The sequence below is a fragment of the Trichosurus vulpecula genome, chromosome 2, assembly GCF_011100635.1.
Source record: "Trichosurus vulpecula isolate mTriVul1 chromosome 2, mTriVul1.pri, whole genome shotgun sequence".
Taxonomy (NCBI): Eukaryota; Metazoa; Chordata; class Mammalia; order Diprotodontia; family Phalangeridae; genus Trichosurus; species Trichosurus vulpecula.
Genome location: NC_050574.1, coordinates 22,687,142 through 22,711,211, shown reverse-complemented (window position 1 = coordinate 22,711,211; position 24,070 = coordinate 22,687,142).

The following is a 24,070-nucleotide window of genomic DNA, read 5'->3' as shown; positions in this document are numbered from 1 at the left end:
TGGAAGTGATGGAAAGTTCACAAAAATAATATTCTAAAGATACCAAGAGAAATGATTCTGATGAGGAAGAAAGGGGGAAACTTATCTAAAGCACAGAGAACTCACTACACCCATTTAGATTTCAAAAAATGTATAGAGGTTGGAAGGAATGGCCCAAGTATTGCACAATACTGTAAGAATAGTGTCAAACATGCTCAAATTCAGAATAAAATCAATGAAAGAGTATTTATCAAGCACTTCCTATGTGTAAAGCTCTGTGCTAAAAGCTTAGAGATATGTATGGAAAAGTGATCCAGTTCTTGCTCTCAAGGAGCTTACATTCTATTGGGGGAGGAAGGGGAGACATTTAGGAGAGTTCAACTTTAAGACAGATAGAAATACCCTATGGTACTTGGGTTGTAGCAGTAAAGCAGATAGTAATGTTTTACATTAATATCATCTGTATTGAGAAAAACCATGCCTATTTCTAATGGACCATTTGATGTGACCAAGGACCTTGGTGGTGAGAACATTTTCCTCCAGGTCTTCAGTAGCTTTGGTTCCTGAGGATATAGAGATGTAGCATCTCCAATGGCGATTGCCAGGTTCCATCACACCAATAGTTGATTCAGTGGGAGATGGCTTCAGGGGACAGTATCACTGTTTGGGTGGCAGTGGTGGTTCTGTTCCTGGGGATCTCAGGTGAAGACTCTTGGGCCCCCTCCACTGGCATTTAATAGGCAGTTGTGATGATGATGATGGTTTGACTGTCTAGCATATGTGCCTGCTGTCTTTCTCTCAGGGTGCCTTGATGTTTCAGCAAGGCCTGGAAAGGACAATACAAAAATGGCTAATAGAGAGTTTAAATCCAAGATAAGAGACAGTGGTAGCAAGAGATGCATAGCTACAATTGCTAAATTCAAATCACCTGGCTCAAATGAATGACATTCTAATATATAGAAAGACCTGCTGGATATGATTGCTGAGTCATCACTGTTTGATTTTTGAAATTCTATGGAGAACAGTTAGAGAGGAGAAGCATTGTCCTGATTTTGAAAAAAAAAAGGGAAGAGAATCAATTTTGCAAATTGTAGGCCAGTGACCTTGGCTTTAACTCTTTATTATTGGATAAAAGCACAGACAGAATGCTTATTAGATTTGTATATGACACAAAGGTGAGAAAATAACTATGCTGGAATCAGGATCTTGACAGGTTAGAACACTGGGTGGAATCTAATTAGATGAAATTTAATAGAGATAAATGTAAAGTTGTGCACTTGGGTTCAAAAATCAATTTGAAGATGGGGGATGCATGACTAGCCAGCAGTTTTTTTCTAAAAGGGCATGGGGGTGTTGGTGAACTAAACAGCCCAATATGGCAGCCAAGAAAGCTATGCAATCTAAGATTACCTTAGAAGAGATATAATATCTAGGACAAGGGAGCTGACAATCCCTCTGTGCTCTGCCCTGTCAGACCATATTTAGCAATTCACGTTTAGTTCTAGAGCCCAATTTTAGGAAGGACTTTGGTAAACTGAAGAGAGTCCAGAGGAGGGAAACCAGGATAAATGACCTTGAGTTCATACCATACGAATCTAGGTTGAAGGAACTGGGAATATTTAGCCTGAAGAAGAGAAGTCTTAGAGGAGAAATGGTTCACCGTGTATTTCAAGAAATGTCTTATGGAAGAAGGACTAGATTTCTTCTGTTTGGCCCCAGAGGGAGGGACTAGGAGCAATGAGTAGAAGTTGTAAGGAGGCAAATTTCAGCTCAATGTCAGGAAAACCTTCCCAGCAGGTAGAGCTATTTCCAAATATATTGGGCTATCTCAAGAGGTGGTAGGTGTTCCCTCATTGGAGCCCTTCAGGCAAAGGCTGGATGGCTAGATGACTGCCTTTTGGTACGAATCAGATTTATTGAGATCCTTTCAAATATTAGGGTTCTTAATTTAGATTTTCAGTGGTTCTAGGCTTCAGAGGATGTAGTCAGAATTGTTGATTTCTGTCCTAAATGCAAAAAGAACAATGGTCCCTAGGCTATACTGATTAAGAAAAAAGCCTTTGTGGGGAATAACACCCCCTTTTCCCATCCTACCCCCTAAATCCAGTTTCAGATACTTACCAACTGTGCAACCCTACGTAAGTCATTTACCTCCTGTCTTCCTCAGTTTCTTCACTTATAAAATGGGGATAATGATAGCATTCAACCTCGCATTATAATTTTGAGGATTAAATAAGATAATATTTGTAAAGCACATAGGACAATGCCTAGCACGTAGTAGCCACTTAATAAATCCTTCGCTTTCTTTCCTTTCTCCGTTTCCCTCTTTTCCTCCCTCCTCCTTCTTTTCATCTCCTCTCCTCTCTTCCCTTCCCCTCTCCTCCTCTCCCTTCTCCTCCCCTCCCCTCCCTCCCCTGCCCTCCCTTCCTCCTTCCGTGTTTCCCTTCCTCCTTCCCTTCTTTCCTTCCTTCCTTTCCTTTCCCATCTTCCTTCCTTCCTCCCTTCCTTCCTCCCTCCCTCTCTCCTTCACTGTCTCCCTCCCTCCTTCCCTCCTTCCTTCCTTCCCTCCTTCCCTCCTTCCTTCCTTCCTTCCTTCCTCCCTCCCTCCCTCCCTCCCTCCCTTCCTTCCTTCCTTCCTCTCTTCCTCCCTCCCTTCCTTCCTTCCTCCCTTCCTCCCTCCCTCCATCTCTCCCTCCCTCCCTTCCTCCTTTCCTGTCTCCCTTCCTCCTTCCCTTCTTTCCTTCCCTCCCTCCTTCCCTTCTTTCCTTCCCTCCCTCCTTCCTTCCTTCCTTCCTTCCTTCCTTCCTTCCTTCCTTCCTTCCTTCCTTCCTTCTTTCCTTCCTTCTTTCCATCATTATATAGGCCACTTTTGGTGACCAAGTTAGCTATAAGACTGAATCCATGGCATCACTTCTTTTGGGTTCCTAACAAAGAGCTTGGTGCAGGCTGCAATGATTGAGGAAGGTGTCACAGAGGTTAGGAGAACTGGCCTCAGCAAGATTCAGATAGGCATACAGGAGGAGAGTTCAGGTATGGAGCACATCATTAACAAAGGTGCAGAGGTAGGGAATCAAGGAGATGTGTTGGAGAGAAGGAACACAGGATAATAGATTTAGAATTGAAAGGGAACTTAGAGGCCATTGAGTCTAATACCTTCCCTCCCCTCATTTTGAAGGTGAAGAAACTGAGACCCATAGAAATTAAATGACTTGCCCAGGGTCACACTAGTGTCTGAAGCAGAATTTGAACTCAGGACCTCCTAAGTTCAAGTCAAGCAGGCTCCCTGTGCCGGTCTCTCTGACAAGGAGACCAGCCAATTGCATGATCATAGAACAGAACTTCATGCTTAGAAGTGGCCTCAGTGGCTACATGGTTCAACCTTTATCGGAAAAAAGAACCTCGTCTATGAACAAATGTTTATCCATCACCTGGTCTCTGTAAGAAGACTTCCTGTGTGTGTGGGAAAGTGGCATTACCTTCCCTGGAGCTTGCTTTCCTCATCTTCCTGGCCCAGAACCTCTGTTGCTGAGAAATGAGCTGTACTCTTCTAGCAGAAGCTATTCCATCAGGCGTGGCTGTACCTTAGAGCCAGAAGAATGAAAAAATAGGAATGCTCTTGCAATGGGCCTTCCCATACAGGCTGAAGAGATAAAGTGATGTCCAGAGGAGGGGGCTCTCCCCTGCTCAGGTCAAACTCCCTTCCCTGCTACCATAGCAAGTTGGTTGACACCACAAAGCACTGAGCACCTAACATGGTGCTTGGAGCTTTGTAGGCACTTAAAGAGAGTGCTTCTTTTCTTTTAAGATTCAGCTTGAGCATCATCTAATGCATGAAGCCTTTCCTGGTCTCCCCAACTGCTAATGACTGCCCTTTAAAACTACCTTGTATTTGGCAAGTTTGCCTTTTTAAATTTTATGTTCACGCTATTTATATGTCTATGTAATGTAAATAGGGATTTTTTCTTTGTACTTATTTTACTAGCATCCAGAATAGTGGCTGGCATAGAGCGGGGGCTTAATAAATGCTTGTCGATTTGCTTATTATTAATTGATGCCTCCCTTCCCCCATACTGGGTTTACATGCCCACTATCCTGGGAAGGAGCCAAATGCCAAGGATGCGATAATGGAAATGTGTAGGATCGCTTTTGAGGGAAATTCCCTTTCCAAAGCCGCTGACATCGCTCTGCAGAGACCATTTTTCTTCTTGAACATCAAAGGAACAAACTAAACATTTAAAATCTGCAAGCTGGACAGTCTTTACTTTGGCGCCCAGGGCGAGTTCTCTCATCTTGACATATGAATGAGACCAGTTGGCTACAAGGTAGTATGGAGGGAGGGAGGAATGAACAATGCTACAGTCATTGGAGAAGACCAGAGAGAGCTTTCCAGTGTCCCCAGAAAGTGATGATCAGTCATAGAGGATTTGTGTGATAAGCTCAGATGCAAGAGGTTATCTGGCATAAAAATATTATAAGGTTCTAAAAGTAGTGATGGAAAAGGTTTCAAAAACCATTGAGTCTCATCTTAATATGGGAAACTGAAGTCTGGGAATGTTTAGTGATTTGTTCGAGGTTACATAGAAAGTAAACATCAGAGGCAGAATTTGAGTTCTGATCCTCATGCTGGAAGTTTTTCCATGTGAGACTCAGAGTCAGCAACATCTCATACCATCAAGATAAGGTCAAATTGAGTACATGATTTAGACATAAAAGGTGATATCATAAGCAAATTAGAAGAGCATAGAATATTTTACTTGTCAGACCTATGGAAAAGGGAAGCATTTTGACCAAAACAAGAGATTGAGAGCATTACAGGATATAAAATGGATAATTGTGATTACTTCACATTAAAAAGGTTTTGCACAAATAAAACCAATGCAACCAAGATTAGAAGGAAAGCAGAAAATGGGGAATTTTTTTTTCACAGCGAGTTTCTCTGATAAAGGCCTTACTTCTCAAATATGTAGAAAACTGAGTCAAATTCATAAAAATATAAGTCATTTACCAATTGATTAACAGTCAAAGGATATGAAGAGGTAGTGTTCAGAAGAAGAGATTAATTCTATCTATAGTTATATGAAAAGTGCTCTAAATCACTACTGATTAGAGAAATGCAAATTAAGACTTGGAGTCAGGACATTTGGGTTCTTTGGCTATGGCCAAACTTAACCTCTCTGGGTCTGTGTTCTCACCTACAACTTAAGGATGATTTAGAATTATGGGTTTTTAACTTTTTTTTAAAATCAGGAAAATTTGGGTTCAAATTTCTCTCTCTGACTCTTAAGGTTGCGTGACCTTGAATAAGTTATGAATTCTTGAAGTCTCAACAATTCTTTGAGATTTATCTACTACATTAAAGATAGACCCTTAGTGGAGGTGTAGAGGACACAGAGCATGTATTCATAAGAGAAGCAAAAGCCAAGCACAGTGTGAAGTCTCAGGGGAGAGATAACTAAGATGGAGTTCTTACCTTCAGGTAACCTCCAGTTTAGTAGGGAAGAATAGAATACAAAATAGATCATGAGAAGGCCCTTATTGTCAGAGGAGATGAGATTTATTTCATCCTTTTTGACATTAAAAAAACAAAGAAACTACTACATCTAGGATCTTTCAGCCTGAAGTGTCTTAGAGATGATGTAGGCCAGTTTTCTTACTTGATTGACTGATGATGTGTTCTTCTTAATTGTCATCACCATCACCACCACCACCATCACCACCATCATCATCATCATTGTCACTAGCACTTAATGCTTTAAGATTTACAAAGTGCTTTACATATATTATTTAGTCCTCACAGTCACCCTCTGAAGTAGTTTTTTCAGAAGAGGAAACTGAGGCTCAGTATGCTTAAGTGTCTTGCCCAGGGTCGTAAAGCTATTACCATATTTCCCCATGTATAAGACTCACTTCTTTTCAAAAATTTGGGGTCTAAAAACTGGGTGTGTCTTGTACAGTGGTTGTAGATTTTTTATTTGCATTTTCCATTTTTTTCCTGCTTGTTGTCTTTGCGCTCATTCTTTTGCATTTGTTACTGGTATATTAGGTTACATTTTGCCACATTCTGCCTAGAAATGGCTCAGAAAAGATTTTCATACAGTGCTAAATTCAAGTTAAAGGTGATCCCGTTTGCAAAAGTGAATGGAAATCATGCTGCTGAACATCAGTTTGGTCCTCCTCCAACTGAGAAAACAATCCAAGACTGGCTACGGGAAGAAGAAACCCTACTGAAAATGCCATGGCAGAAGAAGGCCATGAGAAGCAAGTCGGCAAAATGACCTGATTTAGAGAGGGAATTGAAGATATGGATTGAAGAGCAAAGGGCAATTGGAATTCCTGTGTCCACAAAGATGGTTCAGCATGAGGCAAGAAGAATTGGTGATGAAAAAGAAATTACTGATTTTCAAAGGAGGACACAATTGGTGCTTCAGGTTCATGAAACGGAATGGACTAAGCATGCGTACACACACCAGACTTGCCCAAACGATGCCTGAAAGCTATGAGCAGATGAATAAAACTTGAGTTCAATAACTTTATATAATACATTTTTTTTTCCAATTTCGGGCGCCCAAATTATGGTGCGTCTTATACATGGGGAAATACGGTAAATGTCTGCCGTGAGAATTGAGCCTACACCATCCTGGCTCAGACTTCAGTGCTCTATCCATCAGGTCACCCTGCCCCACTGGTTCTCTAAGAAAATAAACAATTCATCATTATGACAGAGCATTCAGTTTTTTAAAAGTTAATTTTTTTTAGTTTACAACACTCAGTTCCACAAGTTTTTGAGTTCCAGATTTTCTCCTCCACTCGTCCCCCTCCTTCCCCCAAGACGGCATGTGTTCTGATATAAGTTCTACATATACCTTCACATTAAACTTATTTTCCCAATAATCAAGTTGTAAAGAAGAATTATAATCAATGAAATGAACTGTGAGGAAGATTAAACAAAACCAAAACTAAACTAAACTAAACTAAAATAAAAAGAGAGAGCAAATAGTTGAGCATTCAGTTTTAATATTTTTTGGTTGCTGTTTTTCTATTTACATTGGAGTAATTGTGCACATTGTTTTCTTGGTTCTGCTTACTTTATTTTGCATCAATTCATGTAAATCTTTGCGTGCTTCTCTGAATTCCTCATATGCACAATTTTTATAATAGTAATATTTTATGACATTCATGTACCATAATTGATTTTTAAATTTAATTTTTTTGTTATTGTTCAGTTGTTTGTCAGTCATATCCAACTCTTGGTAACCTTATTTTGGGGTTTTCTTGGCAAAGATACTGGAGCTGTTTGCCATTTCCTTCTCCAGATCATTTTTCAGATGAGGAAAACTTGCCCAGAATTGCACAGCTAGTAGTATCTGAGGCCAGATTTGAACTCAGGAAGATGAGTCTTCCTGACCCCAGGTCTGACACTCTATCCACTGTACCACCTAGCTGCCCATGGTTTTGTTCTTTAGACATGAACATTTCTATGTGCAAAGAACAGATAGAGGATAGTATATGTAATTGCTAATTTATATTACATAAACTTGTTTTTATGAAGTATATACAAAATTTAACATATTAATTTCAAAGCTGGCTTGCTTGTCTTTGTCTCTCTTTGTCCATTTTATTGCCTGTGAACCTTTCTCTCTGTTGTTTGGTCAAGAATTCCCCTGCCACCATCTGTAGTATCAAAAATGTCTCCTGCTGTGATCCACTAATTGGTTTATCATGCAGCTTTTACATGTCCATTTGGAGCTTGTTGAAGTAATATGATATGAGATGTTGATGTAAATGTGATTCCTGAAAGACCACCTTACAGTCTTCCAAACAGTTTTTTTGACCAGCAAGTCATTATCTCAATAGTTGGGGTCTTTGGGTGTATCAAACCCTATGCTACTAGATCTACTTCTATGTGTTGCATGTCTAGTTTGTTCCAGTGATCAATTTCTCTATTTTTTGATCAGCACCAACTTTTTTGATGATTATTGCTTCGTATTAGAGTGTGAGATATGTTAATGCTAAATCCCCTTCCTTCCTACTTAAAAAATTTCTTCTTTTGAGATTATTGACCTTTTATTCTACTGGATGAATTTTATCATTATTCTTCTAGATCTATAAAGTGGCTCTTGTGTATTTTTCATATAGAATCAAATATATAAATTTATTAAGGTAGTATTGTCATTTTAATTTATAGTGACACAACCCAAATACGAATAATTAATACTTCATAATGATTGAAATCTGTTTTTTGACTTCTGTAAACAATGTTTTGTAGCTATATCCATATAATTCCTGGGTATGTTTTGATAGGTGGACTCCATTATACAATTCATAGTTATTTTGAATGGGATTTATCTTTCTATTTCTTCTTTGGGTTCTAACTTAACATTTAATAATGCTTATGATTTATGTAGGTTTATTTTATATCCCATTACTTTGCTTTGTTTATATCCTATTATTTTGTTTCAATAAAATTTTAGTTGACTCTTTAGCATTCTCTATTTAGATCATTACATCATCTAAATAAACAATAATTTTATTTCTTCTTTGTCTATGGTTATTACCTCAACTTCATTATCTTGTTGTATTTCTATAGCTAGCATTTCCAAAATAATTTCCAAATAATAGTGGTGAAAATGGGTATCCTTGTTTTTACCCCAGATTTATTGGAAAGACTTCTAGTGTTTTTCCATTATTTATAGTGCTGGCTCTTGACTTTAGATATTATTAATCAAATTAAGAAAAGGTCCATTTATTCCTATGCTTTTTAGGATTTTAAACAGAAGTATGTCCAATTTTTGTCAAAAATATTTTCCTCATTTATTGATATAATTATATTTTTTAATTTTTGTTGTTAATATGGTCTACTATGTTTATAATTTTTCTAAAATTCAACCATTCCTGCATTCATGGTATAAATTCAAACTGAACATAGTATGTAATCTTTTAACTATGTTTCTATGGACTCTTTGCTAATATTTTATTTAATATTGTGCATCAATATTCCCTAGTCAGGCAGGTGTTGTGGGCTTGAACTACAGTGGTAGTTGTGTGAGTAGAAAGGGGACATGTCTGAGAGATGCTGTGGTTAGAAATGACAAGATTTGATGATGTATTGGATATGTGAGGTGAGTTGGAATGATTCTAGGATTATACCAAGTTTTTGAGTGCAGATGGCTGGGAAGATAGTAGAGCCCTTGAGAGTAATATGAAAATTGGGAAGAGGGTTTGGAGGGAAAGATAATAAATTCTCTTTTTGACATGTTGACTTTGAGATGCCTATAGCACATTTAGTTAGAGAGATCCAAAAAGTACTTGGCAATGTGGGACTGGAGCTTAGGAGAGAGATTAGGGCTGGATATATAGGTCTGGGAATCAGTTGCAAAAGATTGAACCTATGGGGGCTGATGAAATCATCAAGTGAGATAGACTAAAAGGAAAAGAAGGCTTGGGACAGAGCCTTGAGGGACTCCCACAGTTTGTGGGCATGATCTGGATGAAGATGCAGCAAAGTAGACTGAATGGTCAGACATATAGGAGAAGGGGCAGGGGAGAACAGTGTCATAAAACCTAGAGCAGATCCGGGAAGAGCTGCCAATAAACAGTGTCAAATGCTACAGATAGGTCAAGAAAGATGAGAATTGAGAAAAGGCCATTAGATTGGGCAATTGAGAAACAATTGATAACTTTGGAGAGAACAGTGTCAGTTGATTGATTAGGGTAAAAGCCAGATTGCAGAGGGTTCAGAAGAGAGTGAGAGGAGGTAGAGACACCTTTTGTAGATGGATTTCTCAAGGAGTTTATCCAAGAAGTGTGTGTGTGGGAGAGGTATAGGACAATAACCTGCAGAGATGGTAGGATCAAGTGAGGGGTTTTTAAGCATGAAATAGACATGAACATATTTGTAGGCAGCAGGGAAGGGGCACTGTGGGTTTTTGAGACTCCTGGAGCTTCCACATCCATTCACTTTGGACTTCCTCATTCTCCTCTTCCTCCTTTCTCCCTCCTATCACTACCTCCACATGTATACAAAAAATGCTCCAGGTGACCCTGGAACTAAACATTAACAGGCTTCTGGCTTGTTTTCCTGTGTCTGTGAAAGAATTCCTGGCAGAACCCTTTTCTTAGTGCCTGTAGGCACTAAGTTCTGGGCTAGAGGAAGGCCTTTTCTACTGTTTGTCCTTGGAGTTTCATCTTTGCTGGAATGCCCTTGGGAGATCTGATCTTCTCTCTGACCTTTCACAACACCATCTTAATCAGAAACCAACCACAATTTGTTTAGACATTCCCCAATTAATGGTCCATTTGTTTGGCATATTTTTGTTGACACACTCATGGTTGAATTCTTCAGGATGTCACGCGTGCAGGACTTTTTCATTCCTCTGTTGTATCTTAGCCATTTCATAGATTCTATCCTGGAAAGGAGTGGGGTGGGGAGGGGGGAGACAACTTGTGACATCTACTTAATACAGAGGCACTCATCTATTTTCAACCAATCAGCCAGCATTTAGTAAGTGTCTACTATGTACCAGGCACTGTGCTATGTGCTAGGGATACAAAAAGAGGTAAAAGACAGTCCTTGCCTTCAAAGAACATTTAGGGAGACAATGCGCAAAACAGATATATACAAACAAATATTTTCGGCCTATACTGCTGCTCAGTGAAGTGAAATCTGTTTTTAACAGAAATGTTTCTGTAACATTTTCAGCACTTTATCATCTCCTCTGAGAGCATATATTTATCCTTTGGTCCTTTTGGGTGAGGAAGCATTGATCTTTCTATAGTTGTTGATATGATGGGACCTGTACTTTATTAACATTGTGTGAGGTTTTATTTTTGTACTTCCTCAATTGAAACTTCACCAAAACGATTGTAATGGTAATTGACTGGAGTTGTTATTTCGTTGGTTTAGGGAATTATCAGTGAGGTAACTCTCTGTACTAATGCAAACCAACTACTGCTTGGCACCTTATGGTGTTAGTTGTCTATGAGGTGTTAAGTGACTTGCGCAAGGTCACACAGCTAACCGGTGCCAGGGTTGGGACTTGCGCCTATGTCGTTCTAATTCTGCAGCTAGCTTTCTATCTACCATCTTATGCTGTCTCTCTTATTTTTTAAATTTTTCCCCATTCTTATTCTTATATTCTATTTGATGGAGTTTAGATAGTCAGCCCTTAATTCTAGTGTTTTCCCTCTGTTGATAGTTCCTGTTTTTCTTGTTTGCAGCTTGTTCGCACATAGTTGTTTGCATATAGTCACCCCCATTAGACTGTGATATGCTTGAGAGTAGGAACTGTCTTTTTTTCTTTCTTTGTATCCCCAGCACTTAGTATAGTGCCTGGCACATGGTAAGCATTTTTAGATGCTCATTGACAGGCTGACTAAATCGAGGGACAAGCTGGTTTCCTACTGTTATTCTTTTATATATTTAATGTTCATTGGACTGTTGCACAGGTAGACAAAATGACTGTCTTTTGCAATTGGGATATGTGGTTCATCTTCTTTTAGTTCATAATTATTCTTAGGCAAAGCTAAGAAAAAGGTCCTTTAATGTATCCTCTGATCAAAAGGACTAAAAATCAGTTATGACCAAGTATGTGGGTTAAGTGGAAAAGGGAAGAAAGTGTTGTGATCCTTTGCCTTCTGTACTGACTCTGGACTTCTTGGTAAGACCTCTCCAGGGCCTTTTGTTGTAGGTAAGCTTTGGTCTTCTGCCTCTTCCCTCATTTTCTCTGAGATCACTTAGTATTTGGTAACCCCACAGAATCCATGGGAAATACCCGTCCTAGTTGTCCCAACCTTAATTTAACTTACAAACTTGCCAATTTCATGTTAGCAAATCACTTTGGATCTAGGAGTAATGGGCCATATCATGCCTCAAAGCAGAAGCAATGACTTATGTTGATGTCACCCACTGGCTTTTTATGGAAATTATTAATAAATCAGTAAATCTGTCTCCAGTGATGTTGTTGTGTTTATAAATATTTAATTTACCTTCAGGTGCCCACATTTTCTCTGTCTTTGCTGTTAAGTCTGCTGACTTTGCTTTTCTTTCTGAAGTGTTGACTCAATGTGTTAAGTTATCAGGGGTGCCTTCTGTGGTGGAAAAGGTTAACAGATTGCCTTCTCTTTTTTGGAGGTGCGTGGTTTTGTCTTTTCTTTCTTCTTTTTTAAAAAAATCTCCTTGTGTGATTTGGCTCAGGGGTTTTGAGGACTCTGGCTGAGAGAACACAGCATCTCTTGCAATGATGAAAGATTAGTCCATCCTTGGAGAAAGATAGACTAAAACTTGGCGATTATAACCTTGCATAAATGAAGACCTGTTGGTGGCAATTTTCCCTTCCCCAAATGAATAATATTTAGGATCCAAGATCATTTCCAGTGATTTCTTTGAACAGGGAACCTTTTTTTTGTCCTTCACTTGGGCTTCTCTTCGGAAGCCAAGAACTTTGATTTTTCTGGGGAAGCAGGTTGTAAGAAGAGGGTTACAACAACAACAACAACAAGAACAACAAAGCCCCTGGAACTAGAGAATAGTATTGAGTAGTGAAGCCTGGAATCCCAATCTTGGAGGCTGGAGAATATTTGAGGGAATTAAATATTTAAACATGTTAAATATTTTTATCCATAATTCAATGTGAGCTGATTGTTTATTCCATATTCTGTTTCTTTTTCAGGAAATTGCAGCTTATTTAATAACATTTGAAAAACATGAAGAATGGCTAACCACCTCCCCTAAGACAAGGTAACTCACATTCCCGATATTGCCTCTCTTTCAGATATGTACAGTAAATGGATTGATTTTCACCGATTCCCCTACTTCACCAATCCATTCATAGGTGGCCATTTGAACAGCCTATGTCATGCTTGATAGCTTGTGACACTGAGGTCTCCTTAATTGACTTAATGAGTATTATATTGAATAGAATAAGATAGATTAAAAATAGAGTGCCAATGATCATACTGAGTTGAAAGTTTTAACCTGATGGGTTCCCATTTAATCATTTAATTAAACCTTTTCCCTCTTTTGGTTTGGAATTGTTTGGATGGCGGGGTAGGGAGGAAGGTGGAGGCATTTATCTCTATGGGACTTCCACCTGTAACTAAAGTGTTCTCCAGCTCTCTCTCTCTCTCTCTTTGTGTGTGTATCTCTCTCTCCCCCTCCCTCTCTTCCTTCCTTCCTTCCTTCCTTCCTTCCTTCCTTCCTTCCTTCCTTCCTTCCTTCCTTCCTTCCTTCCTTCCTTCCTTCTTTCCTTCTTCCTCCCTTTCTCCTTTCTTTATTTTCTCCCTCTTTCACTCCCTCTTTCTCTCTTTTCTTTCTTCCTTCCTTCTTTCCTCCCTCCCTCCTCTTTCCTTCCTTCATTCCTCCCCCTCCCTCCCTTCTTTCTTCTTCTTTCTTTCTTTCCTACTTCCTTCCTTTCTCTCCCTCCCTTCTTCCTCCCTCCCTCCCTCTCTTTCTTTCTTTCTTTCTCCAAGTTGGTCACCTGTGCTTCCACTTGTTTTGGAGGCTGAGGGTTGCTTTTTCATGTTGGGGGTTTCAGTAATTGGTAGCAAGAGATCCCCCAAAGCCGACTTAATGGACATGGCTGCAGTTTATTATGCAGTAAATGTCCTCGATAACTGCCATAAATGTTTAACTTCTGTAGCCACTTGGGGACAGATGTAGTTGGTTAAAAGATTGCCGACCTGTTTCCCTTGGAGTGTAATTGACATTTTTATTATGTTAAGAAAGCTGAAGTACATTTGTTTTTAGGGGGCACCTCTCCCCCATGCTCAACTTGATGCTTTTATTTTGGTCTGTGACATTCGGGGGGCATTTATTTTGGGTGTATATTAGCTTAAGGATGTTAGTGTGATTGTGACTTACTGGATGTCTGTGCCTCGAGTTTGAATTCAGCAGGTTGTACCCCCAGCCTTTCTTCCTTCTGAAGGAGATGCCAAAGTGTCTGTCAGTGTTCATTCCTCTGTGGGCTTCTGTACATTTTCTGTTTTTGTTGTTTCAGTCATTTCAGTTGGGTCTGACTCTCTGTGATCCCATTTGGAGTTTTCTTGGTGAAGATACTGTAGCGATTTGCCATTTCCTTCTCCAGATAATTTTACAGATGAGGAAATTGAGGCAAACAGGGTTAAATGATTTGCTCGGAGTCACACAGCTAGGAAGAGTCTGAGACCACATTTGAACTCAGTAAGATGAGTCTTCCTCACTCCAGGGCTGGCACTCTATCCACTGAGCTACCTAGCAGCCCTATTTTTGTGTTAGGGAATCCTCTATCTAGTTTATCTATAACCCTTGCTTTCCTGGCCTTGGTAGGGCCTTCTCTTTTTTGGAAGGTGGTTGAAGGGAACAGGGCTCCGCTGAGGTTGGCATTTAAGTTCTTAAGTCAAATAAATAAAGGCTAATAAAAATACCTCTAGGATTTAAATATGGAAAAGACTATAGAGACCGCCTGGTCCGACCTCCTCATCATACACTTGAGAAAAATGAATTCCAGAGAGGAGAGCTCAAGTCAATAAATTCATTTGAGTGCTCATTCCCTAGGATGGGGGTGGATAACGAGATTTGGATTTCACTAGATTTGGATTCAAAGGATCAGGATTCAAATCTCAGCCTTGCCACTTCCTATCCGTGTAATCATTAGAAAATCATTTTCCCTCTCTGGACCTCAATGAGGGAGTAGAAGTTGAATGAACTCAGAGGTCAACCAATGACGAGATGACCTACATGGGACCTTCATTCTCTAGATCCTATGGCACAATTCAGTCAACATTTATTAGATGGTCGTTTACTATGCTAGGCATGAGGTATTCAAAAGCAAAAGTAAAAGAACTTTAGGAAAGGTCCGAAGAACTGGACTTGGAACCTAGCATTGTGGTTCAGTAGAAATAGTACTATCTCTAGATCTGGAGGGTCTGGGTTCAGATTCTGCCTCTCATACCGACTACTTGTATGACTTTGGACAAACCGCTTCATCTCCCTGTCCCTTGATTTCCTCATCTTCAGTATTAAGTTGTTGAAGTCAGCCTCGGAGGTACTTTCAGTTCTATATTTATGATCCTTTGATTCCCAGTCGGGTATTTTTCAATCAATCAACCGGCAACATTCCTTAAGTGCTTTCTCTGTGCCAGGCATTGTGCTAGGTGATGGGGACACAAAGAAAAAAGCCCAATAACACGTGCCCTCGAGGAGCTTCCTGTCTAATAGAAGTCTTTATGCTAGAGGTGTCGGTCTTGCTGCTCAAGCTACAGCCTGAACCAGATTAAAATGTAATTGGGAAATGTTTAATAAAATAAATAAAAATACAGTAAAACAGAGATCATGTTAATATGTGGTTTCCTAAGTCATTAACTAGCTGTGTGATCCAGGGCAAGTCATCACTTCCCTTAGTCTTCGTTTCCTCATCTATAACACGGGGATGATAATAGCACCTACCTCCCAAGGCTGTTGTGAGGATGAACTGAGATAATATTTCTAAAGTTCTTTGCAAACCTTCAATCACTGCAGAGATTCTAGTTGCTTATCATCACCGTTGTCATCAGTACCATTGCCATCATCAGTAGTAGTCGTAGTAGTGGTGGTGGTGGTGGTGGTGGTGGTGGTGGTAGTTGTAGAAGTAATAGGAGTAGTAGTGACCAGAGTGCCTTTTCCTGGGCCATCGGCAAGGACAGGGTCACTATTGTATGACCCAGACACTGCTTGACTGTGGAGCGGCTGGTCCATAAGGTGCTGGGTCCCCAAAAGAGGAATGAATGCCACTTGTGGTGGTGGGGCCGGGGCACGCCAGGCATCCTGTTAAGTGCCATCCCTGCTGCAGGCATGGGCCATGGAGGGGGTTGTTTTTGTTTGGCTAGAGGCAGCAGGGTGAAGACGGCAAGCATTTGCCTATTAGTACTGCAACACTGTATTTACACCCGAAAGCTCCATGTCCCAAGAGGAAGAAAAGTTCCTGGCTGTTCAAGGACCTTCCTAAATTAGTTGTTGAGTTGAGTTTGGTAGATATTCCCCTCTCCCCTCCAAATATTGAAATTAATTGGTGCAGTCAACTGCTGAGTTCATACAAACAGGCCTCCTGGTATTTAGGAATTAATGACACCAATACCCTTTGGGATAGAAATGTTCCACAACCTCTGTTTGCCTCTCTTGCTGCCACCACTCCTGCTAATTTCATTTTAGAAAATTAATAAAAATGAATTGCACCGCTGACATTTATAGAGTTTCCTAATAAAATGATGCATTGTTCGTGCAGAGGAATCCCTATTAAATTAATTGTTGTAATCGGCTCACATATAGATGTTGCTATAGGAAGGAGCAGCAGAATAGACCCCACTGCTTATGTCGGGGACTTCCAAGTTCCTGGAGGTTACAAATAGGGCTCTTGCTGAGCTTTTGGCCTAATTACTCTGATGGCTTCACCTTTTTAATACAAGAATGAGGAGTGTTATGGAGAGCTGGCCTTGGGACTGTGGAGATCTGGGTTCAAGTCTTACTTCTGACACACACTGGCTGTGTGACCCTTGGCAAATCATTTTGTCTCTCTGTATAAGGATGAAAAATGACACAGTCCTTGGCCCCCTGAGGAACTTGTAGTCTGGCAGGAGGAGCTATGACATGTCTACAAATAAGTACAATATAAGGAAAAAGTGATAGAGTCAAGGGAGAGATTGCTCCAGAGAAATCTGTGGAAGGGAAGGTCATTCTTAGCTGGAATAAGGCCAATGTGTCCATTTCTACTTCTAGGCAGGACCATACAGTGCATACAGGTCATAATAATTGGCATATAACAGGTATATGAGAATTGTGTGTGTGTGTGTGTGTGTGTGTGAGAGAGAGAGAGAGAGAGAGAGAGAGAGAGAGAGAGAGAGAGAGAGAGAGAGAGTGGGATTGTGATCTATTTGAGGGAAGATTTCATACCTATTATTTCTTGGATATACATCACCTTCCCCCCACCCCAGATTAACTGATTGACTTAGTAGCATATTATCTGCACATTTCTAATTTAATAAATCATTATTAACTAGCTATCAAGAGGACTCCACATGTGTGTTTGAATATAGGCTCTAGATGTGTACATGATTGTAAAGTTCATCCTCTAGCAGTTTCCTTCCTTCCTCCCTTCCTTCCTCCTTTCATTCCTTCCTTCCTTTCTCTCTCTCTCTCCCTCCCTATCTCTTTCCTTCTCTCTCTGTCTCTCTTTCTCTTTGTGTTTCTCTGTCTTTCTCCCTCCTCTCTTTCCCTCTCCTTCCCTTTCTCCCCCTCTCTCCCCTTGCTTTCCCTCCCCTTCCCCTCCCCTTCTTTATCACTTGTTGTTTAATCAGTATAGAGAGCTCCTGGTGGGCTATTTCCTCTATTAATGAAGATTGGCATCTTCGCTGCAGCTTATATCTTAGAGAGTAGCCAGGAACACAAAGACAAGGACAAACGACTTGCCCAGGGTAATACAACCAGGATGTTCAGAGATATGACTTGAGCTCAGGTCTTCCTGGCTGAGAGTCTAGTCTTCCTTCTACTACTCCCATAATACCTCTCTTTTTTTAAGACAATTTTCAAAGTAATATTTTATTATCATTACATCAGTGGGCTAGACTAAATAATCTCTCATACAATTCAATAAACTCTTATTAAGAGCCCATTATATTCTAGGTGTTGTGCTAGGTGATGGGGACCCAAAGACAAAAAAGAAATGGTCCCTGCCCTGCGCTGCCCTCAAGGACCCTATATTCTCGGGGAGGGAGGGAAGAGAGAAGCCTCACCATGTACACAGATGAATAACTATTATTTAACTACAAAGAAATACAAAGTAATTTCAAGACCAAGAGAGCACAAATAGTTGGGACTGGGTTGGGTAGAGAAATTAGGAAGGTCCTTCCTTCTTAGGAATCAGCAGCTGAGTTGTGCTTTGCAGGAAACTAGAATTCCAAGAGGTGAAGGTGAAGAGAGAGAGTTCAGTCCAGACAGGGGCACAGCTTGTGCAACAAAGGCACATTCCACAGGGAGGTGGACTGTCATATATAGGGAAGATATAGCTGGCCAATTTAATATAACCTAAGCATCTCTAAAGCACCACCTTCCTCATCCTCTAGGAGAACAAAACTCTTGACTCTGATCCCTGATAACTAGGGAAGATGGAAAAGAGAATTATATAACTAGGGGAAAAGGGGACATTGATGACCTCCTAGGTGTTATTTCTGACTTCTTAGCTCTATTTGGAGAGCACTGCTTTGATATTGAGATTTCATTCTGACCCAGGGATTTCCTGATCATTAATATTGAAATGAAACTTTACTCTTAGAGTGGTGAGGTCTGACTTAAGTGATGAGTTTCAAGTTAGAGTGGAGACAGATTACAGGTCAGATATCCTATGAACATTGGACAAGAAGAGGTTAGAACATGCTTTTCAATATCTAATGAGTTAATTAGATTTGTAGAGCATCTTTCCCCTGAAGATCTAGTGTCCTCTACTAGGCACTTACCCCTTTTAGGTCAATGTGGGCAGTAAAACTGGTAACTAGCAAGTAGGGAGGGGAAGATAAAGGCCAAATGAAGAGGAGGAAAGAACTAAGAAGCAGGAATGGAGTCTCCAAGAAAAAGGAGTCCCTCCAACTTTTCAAGGCTAACCTTTCACCTATGCCCTTGATGGCTCACCATTACTTCCAGGCTCATCTGCCAACTTGGCCTCTCTGCTACTTCTTTCTCTTACATCTTCAATGTCCTCCTCTCTCTAGGTCATAGACAGCCTGTGAATTAGGAAAGTAGTCTTCAGGACTTAACTAGAATAGTGATCATGTGAGCAGAGAGGAGGGGATGGAATTGAGAAATGTAGGACTACAAACAAGATTTAGCAACTGATTGAGTATTGGGGGCGAGAGACAGAGAGGGGAAGGAAAGGGTGACTCCAGGGTTGTGAATTTGGGTGAGTAGGAAAAACTAAATCAAGAGGTGAGTTTTGGGTGAAAGAGAATGACTTCTGTTTGGGATATGTTGAGTTGGAGATGTCTATCCAGCCTGAACTGTCCAGGAGGCAGTTGGAGATGTAGAACTCAGAAGAGGCACAGGCTGGTTGGACAGCTATCTAGAAACCATTTGCTTAGAGGTGATAAATGAACCCCATGGGAGCTAATGAGGTCAGGCACCAAGAGGATAGACAAGATGGCCCAGGAACACTTGGTGAACACTCATATTTAGGGAGTCTGATATGAAAGATGATCCAACACAGGAGCCTAAGTATAATCCAAAGTAACTTGTATTCCCCAGGAGTGGTCAGACAGGGAGGAGGAGAACCAAACAAGAATTGTGTCATGTAAACCCAAAGAGCAGCAAGTACCTAGGAGGAGAATGTGGAAAAAAGAGGCAGATGCTGGAGAGAGATCAAAGAAGGTGAGGGTTTAGAAAAGGCCATTGGATCTGGCAAGAAGAGAGCGTTGGTAACTTTAGATTGATGAGGTGAGAGGTGACAGTACAAGGGGCTGGTGAAGGGAAGGAAAAGAGAGTAATGAGAAAAATCCCCTTAAACTCTATGTCCTATAATTTTCTCAGTGAGAAGTTCCTGAAAGTCATAGGACATTTTATACTTTAAAAAATCCTCCACAGGTCTGTGCACACAGTAGGTGCTTGGTGATTTGAATGGATCTGCCACTTATTGCCTACGTATAGCTTCTCTTTCTCCAGTCCGCTTTTTCTTCATCTGGGATAGGAGGGTACTAGAATTGACCTCTAAATTTCTTTCTAGCTGGCATTCTATTGGAGGTGGGCATGAGGGTTCATGATGTGTTCACAGATGAATAGAAAGCACACACAAAGAAGGAGTTTCAAGAATCGTAGCCCCATTTCAAGGAGGAGACAGTGCTAATCACTGAGGGAGAATCAGAAGAAGTCTCATGTGGATAATAGTACCCAGTTGTGCTTTGGATAAAGCTAAGGATTCTCCCAGGTAGGGGTGAGGAGGAAGAGAGAGCAAAGGTCAACAAGATGACCTGTCATATCTCTGCCATCCAAAGCCCCATGGAGGTATGAGTGGGTGCCACTCTCCCAGGAGAGATCAGTGTTGGAGACAGACTTACAGCTCACCTGAGATTTGGAATGCACTAATAACACACACGAATAGCGGTGTATCACCCTACATTTATCTAACATGAGAGGCAAATCCGCAAGGTAAATTGGATCCTATTACTTACTCCCCTTCCCCTGCTCCCCCCAAATTTGCCTATTGAGATAATCACTACTGTGCATAAGACATTTTTGAGTGACTTGTCTTTCTAGGTGAGCTAGACAGAACTGCAGAAGGAGAATTACACAATTCAACCAGAGATCTTGTTTTAGTGATCTATTATTAATCTTTTTTTTTGGAAAGTTGACTTCCCTGAGTTATTTCAGTAGATATTCCTGAAAAGTGTGTGTGGGAGCAGAGGATTGCAGTCACAGAAGTGGATAATTCCAGTGGTTGTGAGGGCGAATCAGTTAGGAAATTGGGTCAGTCCTCACTGCAACATGGTGACCTTTGCATTGTGCTGAGCTGGGGACCTACCTTCAAATTAACATAATAGTATGTCATGTTACATACATTTCAGCACTGGGCTGATACAATGAGCAAATTCTTGACAAGGTAGGAAACCTATTATCATTAATCAAGGAACAAATGTACTTTATGGTCTTCCGCTTTCTGTGAGCTCTCTACCCTACCCAGAGGCCACTGTCTCACGTTTCAAGGAGCTCTCCAACTAGGCTGGAACTTACCCAGAGGGCATTCAGGTATTGGCCCACTAGCCCCTAGGGTAAGTGTCTAACTTTATGCACTTTTCTATGGAAGGTGTAAGGAGATGCTGAGGCTTGGATCCTGGAAAAGACATGCATGGTGGCCTGGCATCTTGGTAAAATACCTACTAGTCTGTCACATCCAAGCCTACATCCCTACTCAGATCATGTAGCTGGATTTGTTAGCTGGGGGCTTTTCTTGTTCAGTGACATCATGCCTGTGGGCTCATCACCTTTAATTATAAAATCCTGAAATGTCAGGGCTGGAAGGGGCTAAAAAACATAAAATTTCAGGGCTGGAAGGAATTCTAGAACACAGGAATCTATTAGAATATAGAATGTCAGGATTGGAGTGAACACAGAATTCTATTAGGACGTTGAATGTTAGGGCTGGAAGGGATCCCTAGATTCATTTTAGGGGCTGCCTTCTGTGTGAAATCCTTACTGATCAGCTAAATTCTTAGTTCTCTCCTCATCCTCAAATTATCTTATATTTACTTAATCTGTTTACATGTTGTACATGTCTTAGACTGGCAGCTCCTGGGAGGCAGGGATTAGCTGTCCAAGGTACCTACTGAGATGCCTTGCACCTTTGTGGGGTGGACAGTAGGAACAAGGTGATTCCATTTAGGTGGGGAAGTTTTAGGGTGGGATTCCTTGTGCCAATGCATATGGGCAAGTCTTTTGTAACTCAGAGTCTGAGCTGCTTGTTTTGAATGTGTAGGAAGGGAATTAAAAAATAGGTGAGGACACTAAGAGGTTAAAAGACTTGCTTATAATCACACAGCAGGTATGTGTGGGAGGCAAGATACAAACGTCCTCTATCCAGCCTTTCACGTATGCCTTAAACATAGTAGGTATTTGGTAAATGTTGTTGAGTGGAAATGAATTTAGTACCCTTCTCCAAAACGGAGGCCATGTATGGCCCTCTAGGTACTCAAGTGTGGCTCTTTGACTGAATCCAAACTTCACAGAACAAATCCCTTTAATACAAGGATTTCTTCAGGAAAACTTGGTCTCAGTCAAAAGGCAGCACCCAAAGACCTAGAAGGCCACATGTGGAGGATGCAGGTTCCCCACCCCGGGCTTAGCCAATCATTCCATCAATCAGTATACATTTATTAAGTGCCTACTATGTGCCAGGCACTGTGCTAGGTCATGACGATACAAAGAGAGGCAAAACATCTTCCTTGCCCTCGAGGAGCTTGCAATCTAATGGTGGAGACAACATACAAACATATGTATATATATTATATACATATATACATGCAAAGCAAGTTATATACAGGATAAATAGGAAATAATTAGCAGAGAAGGCTCTGGAATTGAGAGGGCTTGGGTAAGGCTTCCTGGAGAAGGTGAGATTTTAGTTGGGACTTAAAGGAAGCCGGGGAGGTCAGTGGTCAGAGTGGAGGAGTAAGAGCATTCCAGGCATGGGAGACAGCCAGAGATGAGAGATGTTTGTGGAGCAGCCAGGAGGCCAGTGTCATTGGATTGAAGAGTAATGTTGAGGAGTAAGGTGTGAGAAGACTGGACAGCTCATAAAGAGCTTTGAATGCCAAACAGAGCATTTTGCATTTGATCCTGGTGGTGATAGGGAACCACGGGAAGTTATTGAGTAGGGGAGTGACATGGTCAGAGCCCAGTTCTCCTCTATCTCCGTCTGCCTGGGTAGAAAGCTGCGAATTTGGGTCATAAACAGAGGACATGTGACCTAAGAGAGAGAGATGATCTTATTTTTAAAGGCTATAGTTCACCAGCTCTTTGTTTGAAATAAAGAATTTGGTTTGGAGTCTGTGTTAAAGCTGGCCATAGTTGCCTCTCATTACCATGCCCTCTCTCTCTTTTCACCAGGGAGATTCTCCCTGGGACAGAGTGTAAAGCTTTGGGCTTATATTGGAAAGAACTAGGAAGGAAGGGAGGCAGCTAGGGGACTCCAGAGTGCATAAAACATTGAACCTGGAGTTGGAGCGACCTGGCTTCAAATTCTGCCTTAAATACTCACTAGCTTTGTGACCCTGGGCAAGTCACTTAACTCTGTTTGCCTTGGTTTCCTCATTTGTAAATGAGCTAGAGAAGGAAATGGCAAACCACTCCGGTATCTGTGCAAAGAAGATGGGGTTGCAGAGAGATTGACACAACGGAAAAATAAGACTAAATAACACCGACAACAGCCTCCTAACTCCATGTCCAGTCCTCTGTCCATTGCGCTGCCTACTTAGAGCTCTGCTAATGTTGAATTCATTTCTCTGAGTGGGTCACTTGTTAGCATATCAGCCTCGACATTAGCTTCACTGCTAATGTCCTTGTCTCCAGGAATGGCTCTCATGAACTAGTCTCGGGCTCTTGTCACAGCACTGATTCAGGAGGCAATAATAATAATAAATAAATAAAAAATAAATAAATAATAATAAATCAATCAATAAGCAATTTTTTAAGCACCTACTATGTGTCATGCACTGTGCTGGGAAAACCAGGACAAAAAGGAATGAGTCCCTGCCCTCAAGGAGCTTCCATTCCATGGAGTGAAATAATATATACATAAAAGCGAATATAAATAACATCCAGGGCAGGGGACGGAGGTTAGGAAAAGCCTCTGGTTAGGAGGTAGCCTTAGTAGAATCTTGATTCCGGGCCAGGCACTCTGTGCACTATGCCACCACCTAGCACCCGTTGTGTGAGTTTGTAGGAAGGGAATAAGAAAAAAGGGAGGGATGCTCTTTCCAGGTATTTCCAGCACCCTCTCCTAGGACTAACAAAGTCCCAGCTTTGTCTTGGGTCTGCGTTACTCTAAAGCTCTGGGGATTGACCGCTGGGGGAAAGGCACCTTGGCTGCCTCTTATCTCATTGCAATAATGAGTGTGGTCTTTGTCCTTTGACTGTTCAGTGATAAATGCTCATCTTGGCCCCGGGCTCTGCTTGTCAGGTTACCACTAATGCAAGTTTGCCTGAGGAGCGGACCACCCTGATTGGAGAATCCTCATCTCACAGTGTCACTTTCTGCTATTTCTAAGCAGGGCAACCTGGCAGTGATGAATATTTCTGAGAATAACAAAGCCCTCTGGTGCTGTGCTCTCACCAATCGATAGCCATCTACATAGCCTGCTAGGGTCTCCTGGTGGTAATTTTGTTTTATTTACCTGACTTCCTGGCCTACAGAGGCAGCTTGATGTATTGGATGCAGAAAACTAGCCTGGGAGCCAGGAAGACTTGGGTTCAAGTCCCATTACGGTGTGACCCTCAGCGAGTCATTTTACCTTTATCGCTTAGTCTAAGACCATAAATTGCAGAGGAGGTAGAAACCTGCACTGGGAGAGGGGATTTCCTTGCCTGGGAGATCCCTATACCAATGAA